The 10,104-nt window shown below is 40.8% G+C and overlaps 1 protein-coding gene across 3 annotated transcripts in view; it reads left to right on the top strand.

Annotated features, from left to right (window-relative positions):
• The first annotated feature begins 6,745 nt into the window (after window positions 1–6,745).
• LOC122576788 overlaps window positions 6,746–10,104 on the top strand; it is a 314,658-nt gene continuing 311,299 nt past the window's right edge. For all 3 annotated transcript variants that reach the window (XM_043747566.1, XM_043747562.1, XM_043747563.1), the window contains exon 1: window positions 6,746–7,136. The gene's annotated coding sequence lies outside the window, so the exon portion shown is untranslated. The remainder of the gene's footprint in view (window positions 7,137–10,104) is intronic.

Raw genomic sequence — 10,104 nt, 5'->3', positions numbered from 1 at the left:
GATCTGGCGAAGAAGACCGACGTTCAACCGTCCCTTTCGCCACGCCATGGGGTAGACAAACGACGCACATTAATTGCAATTTGCGTGTATGGAAACGAAAGAACACATCCATCGATGCTTTGCTGCAGAAATATCTACGTTTCTTAATTTCATTATACAAATACACGCGACTGATATTCCATTCTCAAACGACGTATTTCCGCAAGTTCGTTTATCGCGAGTAAACGACGCGAATAACGGTACGTATCTAAGATAGATATGAAACAGAGTATTTCCATGGAAGGTGAGGAGATTCATGAAAAATCACTGGATCGATGTAACCGAAATTTTGTAAACACAGAAAATATCTATCCACGATTCTCTTTTCCATTTTTACTAAACGAATCCCTCGGAAGACTTTCATCAGTGGCGATATCACCACGTCTCGTTCCATCTTAAAACCATATCGTCTCACGACATAAGCTTGCGTCGAAAAATCGTTATACACCAAGTCCCTCATGAATCGTTTGATCACGGCTGTTGGATAGCTTGGCAAAATGAACGAAGCACCTTTGACTCCGAAACCTTCCCTCTTCTAACCCAGCCTGTCTTAAAAGGGTTTTGATACGATAGACCCAAACGCAAACCCATAAACCATTAGACGCGATACATAATTATTCACGCTTCATTTCGTTTTCCCATTTCCTAGCCACGTCATAGAAAGGAAATCGAGGTCTAGCTTTAACAAGCATAGCATCAAGTTCGGTATGTACATCTTTCACAAGTATCGCGACACTCGCGACTCAAGAATTAGCGAACGAGGGATCGCTGGAATGAGAAATTTGTAGGATATTTTCGAAACATTCGCCTTTGATCTAGAAAAGGGAAATTTTCGATGGTCCTCGTTGAACGGTCGGGCACTGCACTTGTACCAAGTTCGAAGTTGTTTCTACGAGAGAGTGGCTACCAGAAAGTACTTCCACATAGTCGTCTTCTCCGATGAAACGCTCCGAAAACGAATAATACAAATTTCTTCGAAATACTCATCGGTATACCGATTACAGTATTAAATTGTTGTAGTTGCATTATACGTAAGTGACACGAAGAACGTACTTGGATCTAATCGAATAGCTAAATGGCGCGCTCTAGTACTTGCTTTTTGTAGCCACTATAGATTCGACTCCAGTTAAAACTACATCATTGCTTCTTCTTTCGAGTACTCGGCGGATGCAACTATAGTTAGCTTCGAAGCTACTTGGAATATGCTTGATCCCATCGCTACCGGGGTTGTCCTACGTTAGCAGGAGGAGAAGGGTGGCGAACGAGAGAGAACAGAGAAAAAGAGGATGATCACGTTGCAGGGGTGGGTGGAAGGCTGGCTGCGCTTGTCCGCAGGCTTGTTTCTGCGCTTTGAGCATGCATTCTGTCGTGCCGCGAACATGGGCGAGTTAACCAGCTCGCGACTATCGCGAAAATAACGCCGTGGAAATCCGCTTGAGCGGAAACGGGTCGTCATTCCATCGATCCAATCTGCCCTCCCCTCCTCCACCTCATCCCTCCTCTTCATCCCTGTATTTCTTCTTCTTCTTCTTCCTTTTTTTATTATTTCTATCCATCCCTTTTGATCTTTTTTCGTTCTCCTCTCCTCGATCTCTGCTGGCTAGAGAGCTCGGCCTTCGCGTTTTCGGCCCGAGGAAAATCCGGCTACGAAGCGAAGCTACTTGATTTATATCGCGATAGCTTGTTTGCGTACAAATATATTCCTGATGGAAATCGGCCGCTTTGACTCGCGCCTGGTGCTCTTCGCGATTTCAGGCTAATTTTATTAGCTTCCATGTTCCAGGACAAATTTTCGTCCGTTTGTCTCTTCCACTGTTTTTCTCTTCTTGATTTTGAATTGCAATAGGATTTTCCTCCGGGAGATCCTCATCAACAACGCGAGAAGAATTCTTCGGCTAGGGAATTTTTGTTTCCTTGGTTACCGGTCCAATGTACCATTCGTGTAACTCTTTCCTGCTTGCATTAAGAAACGTCGTCTTCTTTATGTAAAATGGGTTTTATGTCGTATTTTCGTGTACGAATATTTATTTTTAACGTATATTTACATATTTTTTTAGGAAAGTAGAAAAATTTATTTCACGTACAAGTACTTGGAGATAACCGCTGGCAATAAAAGTTTCGATAAAATATATTATTCTTTGATGGGTTTGAAATGTCTACAAACCCTTCGATATTTTGCGCAGCGTGTGCGGTTTTACGTGAAAAACCATGTTCAAATAAAAATTCAACAGAAATATCAACATGCTGCTAGCTCGGGAAACTTAAGAGAGTAGAAAAGTATATTTTTACAAATTTACAATTTTCATCGAATTTTATCGGGATTTTGAAACAACGTTCCATATATATTAGTCTTCGCTAATGTCACCGATATCATCCTTCCTGTACCACGCAATGATCGCTACAGTGTTCATTCGAAATGTTCAATTTGTAGATTTTTAATGGAATAACGCAAGTTTCGTTGTATTGTGCTCAAAATCTAATCGAACTAGTTTCAGTTTCTAGAAAAATATCTATCTAATACATTTAATTAAGAAAAATAGCTCAGGAAGCGCTATTTAAAAATTCCACGTTATTTTGTAGTCGCTGTATGTTAAGGATCCGCGAGACACATTTCACTATTTGTCTAGATGTCTGGAAAACGTGCTTTCTGTCTTTACAGCGGTTCTCATCCGTGTCCCATCGACGTGTCGATGACCCAAATCGGAATTTATTAGAGCACGGGGTATGGAGGTTATCGGAGAAAAATGGAGAAGCGTCGCGAGATCGTGTCTAGCCATAAGTAGCGATCCCAGATAGGGGGTGGGCCATACGAGCCGGCTTGCATAAGATATCTCCAACCTCTATGCATCCTTGTACATGTACACACGCGTTCATAAGTATTAGCACGTTTACCCGTATCGTATGAAACGCGATATTCCATCTACATTATCAAGTAAACGATTGATCGATCAGGACTTTTCACTCGCGTTAAATAACGATTCCAAGTATACGATGGAAGTTGGTAGAAACTTTGTTTTGCGAGAGTTGGAGCAAATTGTTAATGGATTACTGATATTTATGATAATATAGCAATACATTTCCACGATACTCGGTAACGTGAAACGATTTTCCGCCAAACTTCTACTTTTCTTAATACGTTTCGGAAAATATAAATTTCCAGAAAAATTCACGGTCTGACGATAAACTGGGATATGAAATCGTGTTTTACAATGTCAAAGCGACCATGTTGCGGCCGTTACATCCGACAAAAGTGGGAAAATTTGACCAGGATCGTTTTTATCGCGAACCTTTAAATTTTTTACGAGCTTAATCGTTTTCCATCGATCGCTCCAACTCGCTCAATTTTTCGTAAATGTCCAAATACTTATGAACGGGGGTGTACACGGGGGGTCGTGTGTATCCACGAGCATTTCCATTCTGTTCGTGTATACGTGGCGGCATAGTGTGCACAACGGAGATAGGGGAATGTAGTGCACCGATGTGCCGCGGCCCCGGCATGGAATTATTCGTGTACAGATAACTCGACTTAACGACATCTAGAAGCGATACTTCAACGCACCGAGCATGGAAAATTGCGCTGATAATGCCTGCATACGTTCTTGTTATTTCGCAACCCGCCGCCGTACCTACGCGTCGATTTATCAGTATACGTGTAATTTGAATTTCGACCAAGACACGATCTTCTCCAAGAACGAAGAAAGATCAAGAACGATCTGACTTATCCGCAAATCTATATTTTTATAAATCTATGCGATATTATAAAAATTACGACGCTTTCTATATATCCTTTATACGTTTTTCTCTTTACGTTATGTGCGTCTCGTGTGTTTTCGTATCTTAAAAGTTCCCATAGATGCATAAAATTCGCAGTGCAGTTATAATTCCTGCATGCTGCGACGTGTTTCCGTATCTTCGAAAAGCGCATTACGATTCTTACGATGATAGACGAAAAACCGTTTTATAGTTAAAATGGCGATGCAGTGACTCGGGGCATCGTGAGATATAAAATACAATTAGAAAAGATACAAATGTTCGTTTTATCGGACAATTGGAAATTACATCAAAGTTGCTGTATGAACTTGTTGCTGATTGCGCACGTAGGATCTTGTAAAGACAATTACGACGATTTTCATGGTGCCAGGGGGAAAGCAGATTGCGACACTTTGCACAGAACGGGCGATATTAATATACACGGGCTGTATTAGCGGCTTGCATGAAATTTGAGTCAGGTATTAATCATATCCCAGAGCTTCCATACTAATTTGCTGATACCGATGAATCGCATTAAACATCCCTAGTACAATAAATTTCTAATACAATCGACGGTGTGTTACATGAACCACTGAACCGATTAAAGTTCCCTGTACATGTGCAATATTCGCGAATTAGAACGGTTAAATGAGTGCCTCGTCAGCCTTTGCCCGATTATTAACTGGCCCAGAACAAACCGTTAGTGTAAACGCGTGCACCACCGTATTTATAACTTTGAAAGAAAAACTACGAAAATAGGGGGAAATGTGGAAGAAAGATATCAATACACTGTGACTTTGTAATTAGCAAATTCACTCGCACATTTAGTAAGCGGTCAGGGGACCTGAGAATTCGGAAAATTATGAGAACGTCTAAGTAGAGTAATCGTACGTTTCTTTATTTTTCTATCTTTTGTTTCTCAAAAGCTTAACTTTGTAACGATATAACAAATCGCGGTGCAGCGAATCTGAACGAAGAACGAGAGTAACGCGAACGCGTTTAGGATAAACGTTGGGGTATTAAAATTCGTACGACACTTTGGGATGCTCACGAATAAAGTTTGGTTGGTCTGGTTGGTAATAGCAGCCGGCCACGGTGGCTCGTAAAAGATGTTATAAAATTCTAGTAAGGAGTTATGCGTGTGTCTAAAAAGCGTTATTAGGTCGACTTTATAGCGGCAGAGCTAGACCATCGAAGGAAGTTCTCGCCGGTAGCGTTTCTTTAAACTTACTTTCGGCGTGCTCGCCTGTGCAAACGTGTTCGCAAACTCAATCGGGAATTCTCAATGCACAGTAGACACCTTTAAGGAGAAATTGGCGTGCTGTTGAAGCCTCTTAGCGCGTCTACGTGCCCCGATGAATCGGGCCTTTCTTAAATATCGTCGGACGCCTGCCGTCTACTAAATCTACCGAACACGATCGATTTTCCAACCTTAGAAAATTTACCGGAGCGTACGAACAATGATGATAATGATAATAACAACGACGATCTATGATTTCATTTACGGTTACAAAATTATAGTTTATCGCGTAGTTATCACGCCACCGATAAACTTTGATTTAATTCGTTAGAAAGATGTCCGAGTTGCGATACAACTTATAGCTCGGAATTATAGCGTTTCAAAATTAAATTTCTAAACTCGAGTATTTTATACTTAAATATGGTATCGTACGCGCAATAAGACGCGTCATTGACACGCGTCAGTCGAGTTTTAAGTGGCCTCTCTAAGCTCCCAGATAGTCGGCCATCGGGAAATGTTTAAACCTGTCCAGCGTCCTCTCTTGTCGCCTTGTGAACTCCGCCATTGCGCGAAAGTTAAAAAGACAATTACCGTGGAGCAATATAAATGTTGGAACAAGAGCGTCCCGCTGTCGTAACTCTTCAACGCCAGTCCTCGTTCGCCATGATAAAAGGCCCGTATAAAATATCGCTGTGTCATTGAAGTTACGCTATTGTTACACCCAGTTATATTTTCTACTCGTCGCTTTTTCGCAAATGTCTCGAAACGCGACACTTTCCTCCTGGAGATTAAGAAGTCGAATCTCTCGAACATTCGAAAAGTTGGTGCAGTATGTGTGTATGTCTTCTAGCGAAGACAAGGGTCGGTTGATTCATGAAATATATTTTTTAAACTGAATTTTTAAAACTACTTCACGATCTTCCGATGGAGAAGCGACCAATAATTGCTTTATATCGTTATTAATAGCTCGTTACATTATACGTGTACTGGAAGAACACGTTGCGCGAATTCTATTACCCAGTTGAACAAAAGGGGAATTCTACCAAAACAATGCATCGTTTATCGCGCAAAACGTAGATGAAAAAAAAAAGCGTGACAAGGAAACAAGATATCATTGTTCAAGCTGTGATATTGGTTTACGCTTTTCTTGTTTCAATGCCTACATTGTATCCTGCTTTATACATAACCAATCGTGTCTTTAGAGACGAACGTAACTTTTTTACGTTGAATTTTCGTAGGGATTAAACGTTGCTATCCTATCCATCTTTATTTACTCGTGTTTCATACGTACATTACAACAACTAATTTTTCTGCCCTTTTAAAGAACAAAAACGATAAATTTCCTACTTAAAACCACCCACCCAACAATGGTGCGTCGCTTTTTGAGAAATCGTGCCGGGTAACGGCAATTTTCTGCGCGTCCACCTTGTCACTTCGGCGTCACGAATCGCATCGTAACGCGAGTGGTTAATATCATCCGCGGTCAGACGATATTAATTAACTACGAACAGTTCAATTCCGATGGCGTTTTTCGAAAAACTGCGCCGGAAAAGGCACTCTGCGCGTCCTTTGTCGCCAACGTTGCCTCTCCCGAAGCATTGTGGCATCGAGGGGTGGGGATATGGCGCGTCGGGGGTAACACGCATGCGCGGCGCACAGGGTTGGTCGCGTTGCCTGCCGACTCTCCGACCCGGCGTCGTCGCCAGTTATCGGCGAACCGCGATTCGATCCTCGTCGTTTCGAGCCGCGCTAGCGACGAGATGTAAACGCGACTCGATAAAGTTTCATCGTACACGACGACGTTGCTCTCGTAAACGTGGCGTGTCGGCTATACACGCGTGTTCACTCGTTACACAGGACCATATTTTCTCGTGGTGCGAAAGAAAACCCTTGGATTTCGAGGCGTCTCGATATTATTATAAAATATACTCATCGCGAAAGGTGTTGTGTGTGCTACGATCATTTCTATTCATTTTCCTTTTTCTTTTTGTTTTGGAGCAAACTTGTTGTCTTTGGTTTTATTCGGTGGTGACATTTAGGACATCGAGGTGTACGATTCGAAAGGAGCGTGCGGTGGACGACGGTGGGAAGCACGAACTGCAGTTAGGTAAGTTTATTCATGATTTTCAACGATTCTGATAAATGGAACACACACACACACACACTCTGTCTATAGCGCTTTTCGTATGAAAGCATTTCACGCGTCGGCACGTTTCTAGGGAAAACGCGAATCGAGATATTCGATTTAGATATTTTAAATTACGCGATTAAATGTGAATTGGAGTTTGTTATTCCGACAAGCGATCGTTCACCGATCTCGATGATCGTCAAACGTGTTGTCAGAGTCACGATCTTAAACAACTTGTTCCTGTACACATAAACGTCGCTCGGTTTTTACTTTGTACTCGTAAACATACTGTTGATGTTTTTTTTTATCCCCATGTAGACTGCGATTGAATTAGCTTTATGTACGAATATGGCGATAAGTACACACGTTGTTTTCGTGTCTCTCGGGTAACTAATTGTAAGCCGAGTTCCTTTCTTAGCTCTCTGTTTACAAATTGAAACGCGAGGCGTATGAGCGCGTCGCGGTACGAACACAACTATAACGTCGTCGTACTCGTACACAAAGCTATCGCGAATCTGAAAAATAGCTCAAGAATGTTTACAAATATCTCGGCAACCGAAGCTGAACGCCGGCGGCTACAGTGTAGGAAAAAGTTGTGCGGCGCGATTATCTTGACGTATTTAAAAATTTTAATTATATAATAATTAATGAAATAAAAATTAGGAATTTATGTACGTGTATTGTAATAGTTGTATACGTTGTAATATCGATGAACAATTTGTTTCTCCAGAGAATTGATTCGGGAAATGTGCAACTCGAAGCGTCGAGTAATTGAAATTGCCATATTTTTCGTAATTTCGTTCGACGATTAGCGCGTCAAAAGATTGATAGAGGAATATACAGAATAATTTCTCGGAGGATAGAGGAAACGTTCGATAGGTTGGATAGTTAACGATTTAAAAGATCAAGTTTTTAAATGAGTATCAGGGACGTAGGAGTTTAGGAAGCGATTTATTAGGGAACAATCGTAGTGCGCAATTACTACGTTCGTTTCATCGACAGAAGCGATTGCTGTCGTCAGTCTTCGTAATCAGAACGCTTAATTCCAGCGGTGAAATAGCTTTAACCTTCGCGACGGCCCTTGAACTCGATCCGATCCAAGCGTCGTTGTTTACCCTCCAAATCCACATAGAATGTACGTAAATGGAGCCCTCGGGCACTATTACGATTTTTCGGCAAAATTTCATTCATAGCCACCGACTTTTCTATTCCCCTTCACTCCTTTCTATCCTCTTTTGTCTTAAAGTATCGACTCAGGCTCGTGATAGATTATTCTCCAACCAGTATGTACAAGAACTTTATTTCACTCGAATTTTCAATTTCAAATTTTCGCCTCGACTTATAAAATCGAAGTATATATAGATATGTACTATAATATTTGGCGTTGAGTTTTTAAAATGAAACACAAAGCAACGACGTTAGTTGCTATAGGAATACACTTTTGTTTAAATAATTATTTGTATTTTATTATTATTACACGCGCTATTTATTTAAACGATTATAGTATAAATTTTATTTACTGCCTCCTTTCTTACATTATCTTAGAAATAGATTATTTTAATGCTTGTTATGTAATTTTATGTAGTGACCATAAAAAAGCTTATAGGGCAAGGGGTTGATATTAATATATTTCATTTATTATCGTGAAACAACTTTTTACGCAGAAAAGATCGTAAAAGATTCTTGCTACCCTTGCTCGAACGAAGGGTTGCTTTACACCGTTCACTGCACTGTACTTGAAGCATCGTCAAGCCTACGCAGCTACGTTTGAAACCGTAAACGCTAACCAGCCTACATTTGGTGGAATACGTAGAATGTAGGGAAGACTACGCGCGTATGCTATCGTAGAATAACTTTGTCGCAAAAATTTGAATCTTAAAATACGTTTGCTCCCTTCGTGTAAATCGAAGATCGTTCTGTAGTTATTCTTGTATACAGTACGTTGCATTCTACTTCGAGCTACAGAACAAACTTCGTGAATTGTAAACACTATTTTCCTTGAGATACATAAAATCTACGCAACGATCAAGCGTACTAGGTGCTTTTCCGTTCCATCGCCATATCGAAACTTGGTCGTATCTTCGAGTCGCGAGGCCATATTTAGCAACGTAAACAGTAATAACCAGTCTATTTTGATCTTTGAAAATACAAGACAGAAGTTAACGATATTGTATAAATGTCTTTCACATAAGCGATATACCTGCTTTAATTTCAATATCGCGAGACACTTAACAGTTAATATTGCAGAATGCCTTTTTCGCGAAATCGAATCGTGAAATATCTCCGTTACCTTCGTTCGAATTAACCTATTGATCTAGTGCAATTATTGATTTTTCTCTCGATATATACGATCGATGACGTCAAACGCCTATTAAAATACTTAGCGACAATTTGTCTTCGAATGTGGGAAAATAGGGGCGGCAACTTGACGATTTAACGTAATCAGTATTCAGTATTATGGAAAAACACCCTTCCACCCAAACTTGGGCTCTGAAATACACCTGTTACACTTACTCGAGCCAATAATAATCGTTGTATCATGATCCTTGGGGTCCGTCGCACCCTACTTTAAGTCTCAAGAACCGCCCTAGCTCTCGCATCGAAAATACTAATTTTCATATTTTTTTCTTTTTTTTTTTTTTTTTTAAATACTTATCTTCCACGGAATCTGAAATTTCTCGAATTATAAAAGCATTCGCATAAAACGGGTTGACTTTGGAGCACGTGATACGCAGATAGATTTACTCGGTCGTGAGCCGCCACGTCGATTCCGAGCTCGTTAACCAGCAACGTTATTGTTCTAAGGGGAGCACTAATTATGAAACGGGGTGATACTTACGCCGGGTTTGGTAGTGGTTCTATCGCCGAGAGTCGATGAACGCTAATGTTTCGAGCGTGTTCCTGGGCGCCGCGTGTGCAGTCGAACCTCGGCGAAGCATAGTTCGCC

Source organism: Bombus pyrosoma, linkage group LG16, assembly GCF_014825855.1.
Source record: "Bombus pyrosoma isolate SC7728 linkage group LG16, ASM1482585v1, whole genome shotgun sequence".
Taxonomy (NCBI): Eukaryota; Metazoa; Arthropoda; class Insecta; order Hymenoptera; family Apidae; genus Bombus; species Bombus pyrosoma.
This window is presented reverse-complemented; position numbering and strand designations above follow the sequence as displayed.